The sequence below is a fragment of the Schistocerca cancellata genome, chromosome 2, assembly GCF_023864275.1.
Source record: "Schistocerca cancellata isolate TAMUIC-IGC-003103 chromosome 2, iqSchCanc2.1, whole genome shotgun sequence".
Classification (NCBI taxonomy): domain Eukaryota; kingdom Metazoa; phylum Arthropoda; class Insecta; order Orthoptera; family Acrididae; genus Schistocerca; species Schistocerca cancellata.
The window spans coordinates 696,627,805-696,640,857 of NC_064627.1; positions in this window are offsets into that span (position 1 = coordinate 696,627,805).

A 13,053-nucleotide genomic window follows, 5' to 3' on the forward strand; every position below is an offset into this window, starting at 1 on the left:
TCTATAGAGAATCGTTTCATAAGACATTTTATCGATTTTATCTTGTTCACGTCTCATTTTCTACACCGCTCATCCGCGGTGTACTTCTTCAAACTCGCCCAGAAGGACTGAACAGTGAGAGTGATATAACCTGTACTCTGCATCAGAAATTCTATATGCAATGTTGTATCCATTACTCATCCTGTGTAATCCACACCAATATTTATATAATGACAACCTATGTTATCGTGTTCACTCCTTTACCTTGTCTTCTGTACGAAGGAATGAGAGACTACCTGTATTTTTTCGGATTAATGAAGCATGTGGCAGTCTAGCTGCTTCCTATCTGCTGGTGGTACAGGAAAACCACCGGCGCAACGACATCTATCCCCACTATCCGTGTGTGTTATGTTGGGTGCGGAAATGACCCCTCTGGTACTTCCGGTTCACCTGGGTGGTTCTCTAGGTGCTATCGCCAGAAGGATACTCTGCTGCTGGCTGTTAGTGAGTTCGATTCGTAACTCTTATAGCACCGTCTTGCTACTTTAAAGCGATTGTGAATGTGTAAGTTCTTCAGTCTAACTGAAGCGATTTTTTCACTTCACTGGGTTGTATTCAATTAAAAGTATAATGCTTCTCTACTGTTAGGGGTTTCGATTTATTCTGTAGCCTGGGTTTGCTCTGTTCCTTTGGAACAGTACGATGTGAAATGTTCGTCATTGCATGATGATTAGGACAAGTTAGGGCGATCTTTACCCTGTGTGAGTGCGTGAGTGTGAGAATGATTGTGTCTTCGTGTGCGTTAAGTTTGTTTCTATTCTAGTTTATGTGTCTATTCCTGCTACGGCTTTGTGTGTGATCAGATGTACGAATTTCCGCGTGCGCTTTGTTCCACCTATTTCCACGTGTTCGTTAAGTGGCCCTCAGCTCGAATTTCTGTACCCCAGGATGTGATCTCAATTGACTTAAATGACCAACGTCTAACTTGCTATTTGAACAGCTACATCTTCATAATTTTATGGGAGTTTAGCAACCTCTTTTGGTGGTGAGGACTGTGTGTTGCATGAACGAGTGGAGGATTCAGCTTTCCTGTTCTCGTTGATCTCTTCGCAGTTTCTTCATAATCTAGTCTAACTTTCATAGTGTGTATTCGTTTCTCTGTAATTTAGCGATTTTTATCTGTTTCACCAAGGTGTTGCTCACTGAGTAATCTATTCACTCATGTGTACTTTCAGTTTCACCGTCTGTATTGTGGTCGCGAGTTCCCTATCTTATACTTGTTTCAGTTGTTCAGTCGGTATAAATATTTTTGTCGTAACTGCGCGATTTTGGTCATGGTTCATTTCTCTCGTAACTCTGTTTCATAAGAGCACAGTTTTAGTGCATGAGTCTATACGTTCCTTTTCCTCTCTTTTCACTTCCTGTATAGTTGATCACGATGAACGACGTTGTATCATTTTAACGTGTTCTGATGAGTTGTTTAATGCTCAGGCACCAGCCAGCTTCTAGCTTAGGATGTTCCCCCCTTTTATTCATACTCTGTCAATTTAAGAAGAAATGTTCTCACTGAAAATTAATACTTTGTGTCCTGTCGTATTCTTTCTGAGTTACCACGCAGTCACCTTCATTGTAAAATAAAGTGGGACGAGTGGTTATGTTTCTTCAGTATGTTTCATAGAAATAAAACGTAATTTGAGAAAGGGGTCTCATCACTGAAGTGCACAGCCCATACTTTAATAAGTTCGCGCTTATTTTATTGTGTGATCACATTTTTGATTTCGCATAATTTGACTGAGTTAAATGAAAGCTAATAATTTCCAGGTATCCAGTCATAAGAAGTTTTCCTGTTCGGTCTGACCTTTATTGTGTAAAGAAGGGTTTGGTAGAGGAAGGGGGAAGGGGGAGTTTGGAACGCTTAAGGGCTCTAGGACGAGGTTATCAGTGCCGTGGTAGTTAGGCAGTTACGAAGGTTATTTGGGTTGGCCTGACAAGCTGCAACTTTTCCACTGTTGCCTCAGCTCGGCGGCCTTTGTGAGTGGATGTGAGCAGTCGTGGGACCCAGCCGGCACGAACTTTGTGAAATTGTCACTGTCGTGCGAGATGTTCAGAAGTGATTCACGACTGATTTTCACTTTGTCTCGTGTCGCCTCCATTATGACACGTCGATCCTCGAATACCGACTCCCGGTTCTTCACAGGGAGGTGGGCTGCTACTCGAATCTCCGACATTTAGCCTTGTCTGACCCACCAGAAGCGCCTGCGGCGCGTGACCAGTGTTTCCGTACACTTCCACCAAAGCAGCACGGGCTGTCGCACAGTTGTTCCCTTTCAGACGCAGTACACGAATCACCGCGCCATACTGCACTTTGCTAGTGGACCGTGCCGCTTTGTTTTGGTTTGTCCAGAGGCGTGCTACGGTACTGTGGCGCGGGGATTTGTACTCTGAAGGGTCAAGGAAACTGGTACGCCTTCCTAAAATCGTGTAGGGCCCCCGCGAGCAAGCAGAAGTGCCGCAACGTGACATGGCATGGACTCGACTAATGTCTGAAGCAGTGCCAGAGGGAACTGACACTGTGAATCCTGCAGGGTTGTCCATAAATCTGTAAGAATACGACGCACGGTGCAAGGTATCCCAGATATGCTCAGTAATGTTCATGTCTGGGAAGTATGGTGGTCGGCGGAAGTGTTTAAACACAGAAGAGCGTTCCTGGAGCCACTCTGTAGCGTTGACGGGCTCATGCGAGACGTACAGCTTTGTGTCGTGCAATCATCAAGGGTACAATAGTGGGCCTTCGGCTCCGAATGCCCTTATCGAAGATGTTTCGTTGAATGGTTCGTACGCTGACACTTGTTAATGGCCCAGCACTGAAATCTGCAGCAATTTTCGGAAGGGATGCACTTTGTCACATTGGACGATTCTCTTCAGTCGTCGTTGGTCCTGTTCTTGCAGGATCCTTTTCCAGCAGCAGCGATGTCGGTTGTTTGATGCGTTACCGGATTCCTGATTTTCACGGTACACTCGGGAAATGGTTGTACAGGAAAATCTTCACTTCATCGGTACCTCGGAGGTGCTGTATCCCATCGCTCGTGCGCCGACTATAACATGTCAAACTCACTTAAATCTTGCTAACTTACCGTTGTAGCAACAGTAACCAATCTGACAAGTGAGCCAGACACTTATCTTATATAGGCGTTGCCGACCGCAACGCCGTATTCTACGTGTTTATATATCTCTGTACTTCAATACGCATGCCTATACCAGTTTCTTTGGCGCTTCAGTGTATGTGTATTAGGACTGTAGTCCTGTATGTGCAACACAAAAAAGAAAAAATTACGTAACTTCTTTTTCTCGACACGATAATGAAAACTTCATGACTACCTCTCACACACGTGATCGCCTTGTTTCTACACATTTGTTTATTAGTAACGGCAATGGTGAGTGATTCTGACAGCTTCAGACGGGCATCGAAATAAATGAAAGGAAGAATAGTTCCTTATTATACATTGTTACTGTAAAAAAAATTCCAAAAATTCTCCAAACAAATCATATATAGTCCTTTAAAATTTTCTGAAAATGAATGAAAATTCTTCAAGAACGCGCTAGCTGCTTAGAGGTTTATTTTTTAGGCATCTCAACCGGCTTCACATGATTATAGGTGCATCTTGAGCTGATAATAACTTCTCAGTTTGCAAGACTAGAGAGGATGTACCATATCCCAACATTCAAGTTTTAAACCGATTAGTTGCTTAACGTCTTAAAACGCTTATCATCGGATAGTTAAAATCGTAACTATACGCCGTAGGATGAACGTCGAAACTCGTGCTCCAATAAAATGCAAAGCTGTGTTATAATACACTCAGGGTCTAAAAACGTTGCCCTGAAATGCATGTCCACTAAAAGAGGAGTGCAGTTAGCATATACATGGTCTCTGTCAGGTGGATAAAACAACTGTTCGTGAGGTTCACCAGTAAAACTGTGCTATGACTGCGGTGAAGGAGCTGTGGTAGTTCAGAATGATCATGCGGTGATAAATTCTTGCATCCTGGTACTGAGAGTCCATCTTGTGTGGAATCTATTAGAGAGGGTTGTTGTGGCAGCCGTACGGTAGAAGAGATCACTAAGAAATAGTGATGCGAAAGGTCTAATTAAGTTATCATATCAGTACGAGGCGCTTTGTGTATTGAAGAACACCGAGGCACAGTGCAATAAACAGCTAGCACCATATGAATAATCAGTGTGCATGTATGGACACTGATTTACAAGTGTAACGTGGGAGAACGCTGCCAGACAATCCCTTGAATGTACACACATTTCGAGTCTCGTAGAACTGTAGATAAGATTTATGAGGGCGTGCTGAAAAGTAATGCATCAGGATTTTTCATGTGAAAACTTGTAAGTAGGCTGTTTAGGTTTTCTTATTGGTAACGCCACGTAGCGCTCTGTATGAAAAATCACTGGCTGTGCTGTGTGCAGTCTGTGGCTAGTTTGCATTGTTGTCTACCATTGTAGTGTTGGGCAGATGGATGTTAACAGCGCGTAGCGTTGCGCAGTTGGAGGTGAGCCGCCAGCAGTGGTGGATGTGGGGAGAGAGATGGAGGAGTTTTGAAATTTGTAAGACTGGATGTCATGAACTGCTATATACATTATGACTTTTGAACAATATTAAGGTAAATACATTGTTTGTTCTTTATCAAAACCTTTCATTTGCTAACTATGCCTAGCCTTCACTGACACAGAAGAGTACGAACAAATTAGAAAATTCAAACAAAATCAATATCAAATCAACACAGTACAAAAGAGAAATCCGGGAAGTACAAGATCAGTTGACGCAGATAATACAAGAATTACATATTTCAGAGGACACTCGCGCTCCAGTACGGGAAGAGGGACATAGAAATACGGAACAACCACAAAATAATAACACAGGACACTTCGGAAATTATGAAAGAAATTGGCAAGGCGCATTGGATTTTGAGATGGGACCGCCGAAACGAAGTAACAATGAGTGATGTGCGACTCGCCGACATGATGATTTCGACTATAAGCTGTTCATTACTACACGTAAATTCAAAACATTTAAGAATTCTGACAACGACATTCATCCACAAGCATGGCTTCATCAATTCTCTCATTGTTTTCCTCCCAACTGGTCATTGGAGCACAGATTAGAATTTATGTGTGGCTACTTGGAGAATGAACCAGCTGTAAGAATGCGATCGGTCATTCACGATTGTCACAGTGAAGGAGAATTTTATCATGCCTTCCTCTCAGCGTATTGGTCTCAAGCTACACAAGACCGAGTAAAACATAGCATCATAATGGTGAAACGTTTCGAACAATCTGAATTTTCCAGTCTTATGAAATATTTTGAAGACATGTTGCATAAGAATCAGTATCTTTCAAACCCATACAGCCCGTCAGAACTCATCCGCATTTGCTTAATCAAACTGCCTGAACATTTACGACATATTATTTTAGCAGGACGTTGCAAAGATGACATTGAAGCTTTTCAGGGACTGTTACAAGAACTGGAAATTGACACTGACAATCGCGGAATGCGAAAACAGGAGCACAACAATTATAGGTCACATCTGTCACAATTCCGCGATGACAGAAATAATACACGACAAGGCTATTCTTGCAACATAAATCGTGACCAAAACAGACACCACCCGTATGACAACCGTTGGCAGAGTAGTAATAATTACAGGGAAAGATCACCTCTCCGCGGTAATGACTATCACAGAGACAATCAGAGAAACAGACAATATGGGAACCAAAATAATTATTATCAAGGGAGACAGAATAACTTTAGATGCAACGGTCCAGCGCGCAGTTACGATTCGGGAGAAATTCTCCACCACGTGACCGACAAGAAAGAAACTATGGAATCTACCGACAGACGATATGATCGTAACGACAGACCTGAATTGCATCAGAACTGGCGGGATTTAAACAGGGCGAGGCCCTCTCGATGAGGTGAATTTGTAGAAGTTTGGTCTCCAAATCCCAATAACGATGCGCGCCAACAAAGACACAATAGGCAATGACTCGTACCGCTGGCAGCCACAAAACGCACTTATGAAACTGCTGACGCAGCTGCCGTAGCTAGTAATTATGTAAAAATGGAAGACATTAGGGACATCTTACTCCAGGAACATGACGTAAAACATAACAACATTGCATATCCTGTGATTCACATTACAGTAAATGACTTAAAATTTACGGCAGTACTTGACTCTGGCAGTCCCATTTCAGTAATTAGTGAAACAGCTTTTAGCAAATGCAACAAATCGAACGATTGCCCAACACTTCCGTTACGTAAGATTAAATTACAAGGTGCAATCATTGGAAAAAGTGTAGATGTACGCCAACAAACCAACTTAGAATTCTTTTGTCAAAGCCACAGCTTCTCTATGAACTTTCTTATTGTTCCATTATTGTCGACGGAAATTATACTGGGAGTAGACTTTTTGAATGAATACAAAGCAATCTTAAACTTTCACGATGCTGAAATAAGTTTAGAGAAAGAAGGTAAGTCAATAGCTTTGAAATTTGAAGATTGGCTCTCAAACCATGACGAGGAAATTAATCGGCTTTACCTTCTGTTAGACAACAGTTCGGAATTTTCTACGGAACTAGACACTAACAATCACTCTGCAAGTACTGACAGGGATGATATCGACGGCATATTTGAAACTAATGAGTTAATTCAGAATAAAATTCAAACAATTGAGAATTGTAATGACACTGATAGGCAGGACCTTTTTGAGATTTTACAAGCACATTCCACAGTTTTTACTCACAAAACAGGAACAGTCAAGGGATTTCAATACCAATTTCGTGTTCGTGAGCATACTAAATTTTGTGTTAGACCATACGTAATTCCAGCACATTATAGGGACCGTGTTAGAACAGAAATACAATATATGCTTGACGAGGGCATTATTGAGCCTGCAGTAAGCTCATACAACAATCCATTACATGTTGTTGAGAAGAAAAATGGATCGATCAGGCTTGTCTTAGATTCGAGACAAATCAATACTATCATTATTCCTGAAACAGACAGGCCGCAAACGTTGGAAGAACTTCTTCAAAATTTTAATGGTGTAAAAGTGTTGTCTTCCATTGATCTCAGATCCAGCTTTTATCAGATCGAACTTCATCCAGAATGTAGAAAATACACAGCTTTCCTTTGTTTCGGCGTTTGTTATCAGTTTCGGAAACTTCCTTTTGGTTTGAATATTTCTTCAGCAGCATTCATTCGCGGGCTAAATTCCATATTACCTGAGTTCTTAAAATGTCACATCACCTTATATGTGGACGATATTCTAATAGCAGAAGCTTCATGGGAACAACATAATCGCATCCTCAACAGTTTGTTACGTATTTTTGCTGAATCTGGAATTACAGTTAACTTGGAAAAGTCTGAATTCGGTAGGTCAAAGGTGAGGTTTTTGGGACATATTATTTCTTCTGTAGGCATTCAGCCGGATCCTGAAAAGTTAGAAGCAATCAGAGCCATTCCAGTTTCATCCACAAAAAAACAAGTCTGCAGTTTTCTAGGTCTCGTAAATTTTTACCGTCGTTTTCTGAATATGCAAATTCTAGTTACACCAAACCTTTGTTCTCTCACTGGAAAAAATACTATTTGGAACTGGGACGAACAAGCACAGTTGGAATTCAATTCTTTGAAAGAATCGCTACTTAACTCGCCAATACTTGCTCATCCAGATCTGTCACAAGATTTCTGCCTTAGCACGGATTCTTCTAAAGTCGGTCTTGGTGCCCATTTATTTCAAGAAGCCACATAAAATGACACTACTGTTCAGAAAACCATTGCTTTTGCTAGCCGAGTGCTAACAAAATCTGAAAAAAATTATTCTGTTACTGAATTAGAAGCTTTAGCCATCGTTTGGGCTTTTAACAAATTCCGTTTCTTTCTTTCTGGTAAGCACGTAAAAGTATACAGTGATCATCGTGCATTACAATTTCTTATGTCTTCAAAATTAAATCATGACAGGTTAAAACGTTGGGCATTGTTTCTGCAAGAATTCCACTTCACAATAGTCTACGTTCCCGGCAAGGAGAAAATTGTTGCGGACGCACTGTCACGCGCACTGGCTGGGCTTGAGAAAAGTAACACAGAAGGCAACCTCGAGAAAAATTTCAGTATTCTTTACATTCAGAAAGTCGCCTTTGAAAACTTCATCACCACATCTTTAAAGGACATTGCTCATGAACAAGAGAAAGATCCGATTTGGAAAGACATCAAGAGCAAATGGCATGAAAAGACACACACACAGATTCGGCATTATTATCTGGTTAGAAACAACATACTGTTCAAACGCTGCACTGTTGATGACAAGCTATGGGTACTTTGCATTCCTGACGATTTTGTTAATAAGCTCATTTGGTACATTCATTTCAGCTATGCGCATTTTGGCCCACGAAAATGTTATCATATTCTTCGAACGACTTGTTATTTTAACAGTATGGAAAAGAGAATTCGAAGAGTCTTGTCTATTTGTAAACTTTGTCAAAAGGCGAAACCATCTACTATCTCCCATCGTGCTCCGCTGTTTCCTATCATTCCTTCTAAATTAAAAGAATTTGCTGCTGTTGATCTCTTGGGACCGCTGTCAGAACATCTAATGGATTTTCGTACGTTCTAGTCGCTGTTGAACTTACTTCAAAATTTGTTTCTTTCACACCGTTACTTAAAGCCACTGGACGGTCTGTATCCAACGCCTTTGTTAAAAATGTCTTATGTGAAGTTGGACACGTTAGTAAAGTCATTTCAGATAACGGACCGCAATTCAGATCTGCTGTTTGGTCACGCATGCTTCGGAATCATAAAATCAAACCTGTTTTTATTTCATTGTACTCACCACATTGTAACCCCTCCGAACGGATTATGAAAGAAATCAATAAGCTTTGCAGACTTTATTGTCACAGAAAGCATCAGCATTGGGACAGATATTTACACTTATTTCAAAACGTGCTGAATGAAATGCCTCATGACTCCACTGCTTTACCACCTACTCTTGTACTGAAGAATGAAGAACCACCGAACAGAATCAGAGAGCTTGTACCTTTCCCGAATACACGTAAACTTCGACACAGAGACATAATTGATTTGGCTCTTAAAAATATAAAATCTGCAGCAGACAAAAGGAGAAAACTACACGGTAAAGCAAATGCAAAGAAATTATGTATTGGTCAGAAAGTTCTCATTAAAGCTCATTCATTGTCACATAAGAAGAAACACGAGTCACAAATTCTTTCAAGTTTACAATGGACCTTACAGAATCCGACGTATACCACATGATAATTGCGTTGAAGTTGAAACTCTGCGTACTAGGAAGAGTAAAGGTTTACACCACATTTCACATGTAAAACCGTTTATTGAAAGATAATCTGCTTTTTAACTTTGTCTTTGCCATATAACTTTTCACTTTACATTGCTAGTATGCTTTGTCAGACTTAGAATCTGTTAACATACAACAATGTTTGAAGTTAAATATCCAGTCAAGAACCAAGAGAACTTATTTAAACAGAAATTACGAATGCATTGTTGTTGCGAACAGACGACACAGTGTAATTGTGTGTGTACATTCTTGCTTGTTAGTTGCACGATTACATAACGACTATAAGGCTCACATACTTTGAACATTTACCAGTACTGCTAATGAGATTTTAATGCAACATTTTGATTTAATTGAAAATACATTCTGGATTTAAAGTACTTCCTGTGAGATACCAGATGACACAGTGGTTAGTTTATGTGACAGCTACACGATTTTATCACGACACTACTAATGAGTGACAATTTACAATGTTGCTTTTGCGGTGTTTCTGTTTTATATCTGCACAGTTTTTCTGAATTATTCTGGAAAGTAAAACATGTTTTAGTAGTAACTTTTGTGGTATAGCTACAATGAGACAGCCTTTTCCGTAGCACAACAATATGTTACAGCACAGTACTTTCCTCATCACGGCAATAAGCGTAATAACTAAGATATCTATACGCAAAGCATTTCACTTTTGTTTATCATGAGGTAAGTACATTGACTTCTGCAGAACTTAGCTTTCAGAGGACGATAACTACGACACTTCCACAGAGATTATCTTACAACAAGACACACAGTTTATCACTTCAGTTCACGTATTTGAGTGATTAATTTTGTACTTAAAACATTTATTTTTAAAGATATTTGAAGTACAACGATACAAAGGTTTTCCGTGATACATTTCATTCCATTGCTGTAATCTGTAACACCTGAGGGTATAATTACATTAATCCTCAGGGGGTACACGCCTAGTTTGTGTACCATGTGTTTGGCAAGCACAAGGAGCTCTAGCTAATATGGTATTTGCTTACACAACTTTACACATCGGTACCATATTTCTCTAACACATAATTACACAGCTATCTGATCATTTAACTGAGAGAGACAAACTTTTTTACTACGGCAATGACAGATGTTTACGTAATTACACCGTTGGATAACTTCACACTTACGAAATTGTATTTTGTCTGTACATTGTGAACTGTTTATATTTTTTCGGACCCATTGTGATATTATGAGAGCTTTGAATGATATATTTGGTATGGGATCACGATTTTTAAAGTACATTTGAGGCAGATGACACTTTTGACATGAGCAGAGAATTTTTTTTAGGTTTTGAAATTATTGGAGGAAGCTACGACGATTTTGAGAGTTGACTGAGGTGTTATGATGTTATTATTACGTATGTGTATTATGCTGTTGCGGTATGTTTATGATCAATAAGCGGATGCTATATGAGTTATTTGATTATGCTACGTATCTGTTATGATGAAATATTGAAGAAGTGTCGACGAATAAGGTAAGGTATAATGAGTAGTGGTTAGGGACTCTGGTTTGTGAAAAAAGGTTGTTGGAAACCAAGAATCGTACTTTAAGAGTTATGAAATGTATGTAAATGCGTGAATGTATTACAATGCCGACGAAAATTTTTTGGGAACTGTTATATCAATAGGATTTTGTTTCTACAGATTTGTAACGCAAATTCTTGACCTGTGAAATATTTTTATATGAGACTGTCACTGTAGCGGAAACTGCTGTCATAAATATTTCGGTAAGAAAGTTAAGTGAACACCTTCACGTAATGCGTCGTGGGCACCCAGCTGCGCGACAGACGCCTGGAAAAAAGCCATTAGTGTGTGCCTTTCAGAGGCACAGGTGGAGAAGAAAAAAAAAAGAGGCCATTATCCTCGCTATTGAGATTCCTTTGTAGAGAGCATCGTAAATACGACACCCTCAAACTTGAAAACATGATTACACTGTAGAGTTCTTAATTTATGATATTTACTGAAATGAAATGATGAGAAACATTTCATGTCTATTGTCTTGGTAGTTGAAAGATTGTTTACTGCATTATGAAATCCCATATGGCTAGTGAATGACGTTTCACGCCTTGCTTTGCCTATTTTGTTTAACATCTAGTTCCTAGCTGTACTGCACCATTGGTTAAAATAAAATTTTATAGATGTATTAATATAAATATTTATGCCTACAGATCCAGTAAAAATAACTTTATGATGGATGTACTCCAAAAAAACGAGGGAGCACAAAAAGACATTTCCAGTTCACAGGAATTGCATACATAATTTTTGTCAGTGACTTGGTAACTTGTCTGCTAGAGCAAGTTACAGTGATGCATTACTCTAGTGTTAAGATGTGACATAGGTATTAAACATGGCCATTTTTACGTAATATTTTTTCTGCTTGAGCTTTGTCATGTTTAGATATAAGTTATTGCTTTTGCTGCTGCTGTTTGCCAGGCATAATGTTACTGAATTTGACTTTGTATTACTCCGTTAAGCCATTTTTACTACGGATTTATTCTTCTTGTTTGCTGCACAGTGCCTTATATTAGTTGTAATATTGCAATTGCTTTGCCAATTTGAATTTTTTTGCCATTGCTGTTTGTGTTAATTTGTTATGTGCTGCTGCATTGCCTCGTCCCTTGGTATATATATATCTGAGCTCAGTAGATTTAAGTTAGCTTAAGAGGGGGTAGACTATATAAGAAACCAACTATGATGGATTGGAAGAAATGCATTGAGAAGCTATAAGAAAATGGTTTGGCCAAAAAAGTAGCGTACAGTGGAGAAAAACTTTTTGAAAGACGATGTGAACAGAATACAGAAAGCATGCTTGGATAGGATTTTTTTTTTTTGGCTGGAGCAAATGTCGAAATAAGAGGGACGATCTATGGAATGAAGTTTTGGGTTGGACTGCAGTACCAAATGTTACACTGAAAACAAACCCTGCCTTTTCCTCTTGTGTTATTCTGCTATGTGTTTGTGTACCCTTGTGTATTTGTGTTTTTCCTGTCTGTATGTGTCTAGCTAATAAGATTTATGTTGTAGAATTTTTCTGATAATATGTTATTTACTTTGTAAAGATGTTAGACATTATTTATTCTGTTCTGTTTCAATGCTCATGTGTGAAGTTGATGTTTCGAAAGTTATTCTGATCTTTTATGTATGTACTTATGTCATAATTCCTGTAACACTGATGTATATGTTTATTTCTATTCTTTTGTAAATCCTGTGTTACTACAAATGTTATCTGTACTGTTATGTTCTTTAATGATGTATTTTGTACCTTTGTAATTGTATTCTTATGTTATAACATTGTAATTGACACCAGTTCATCAAATTAAGTAACTTGTAAGTTACATTTCACTGCACACGTTTCTGTTGGTCATAGTATATGGACAATATGTGAGAAGCAGGGACTGTTAGTGTTTGCATGTATGTTAATAATTCTGCAAGGGACTGGATAACAGCATTGCTGGTTCTAAGGACATTTCGAAAAATTTTTGTGAGTGCACAAGTGGTGGTTTATGGACTTGCTATATTCTCCACAAGACTCTTCAATGGTGATTGTGCATCTGCACAGTCGAAACAGATGGCTGCTGGCCGTCTCTACAAGGACTACAGTGGGTCTACACCTTTGCTGACTCACCAGTACCATTATTTCTACAAGGACTGCAGTGGGTCTGCACCTCTGGTGGCCC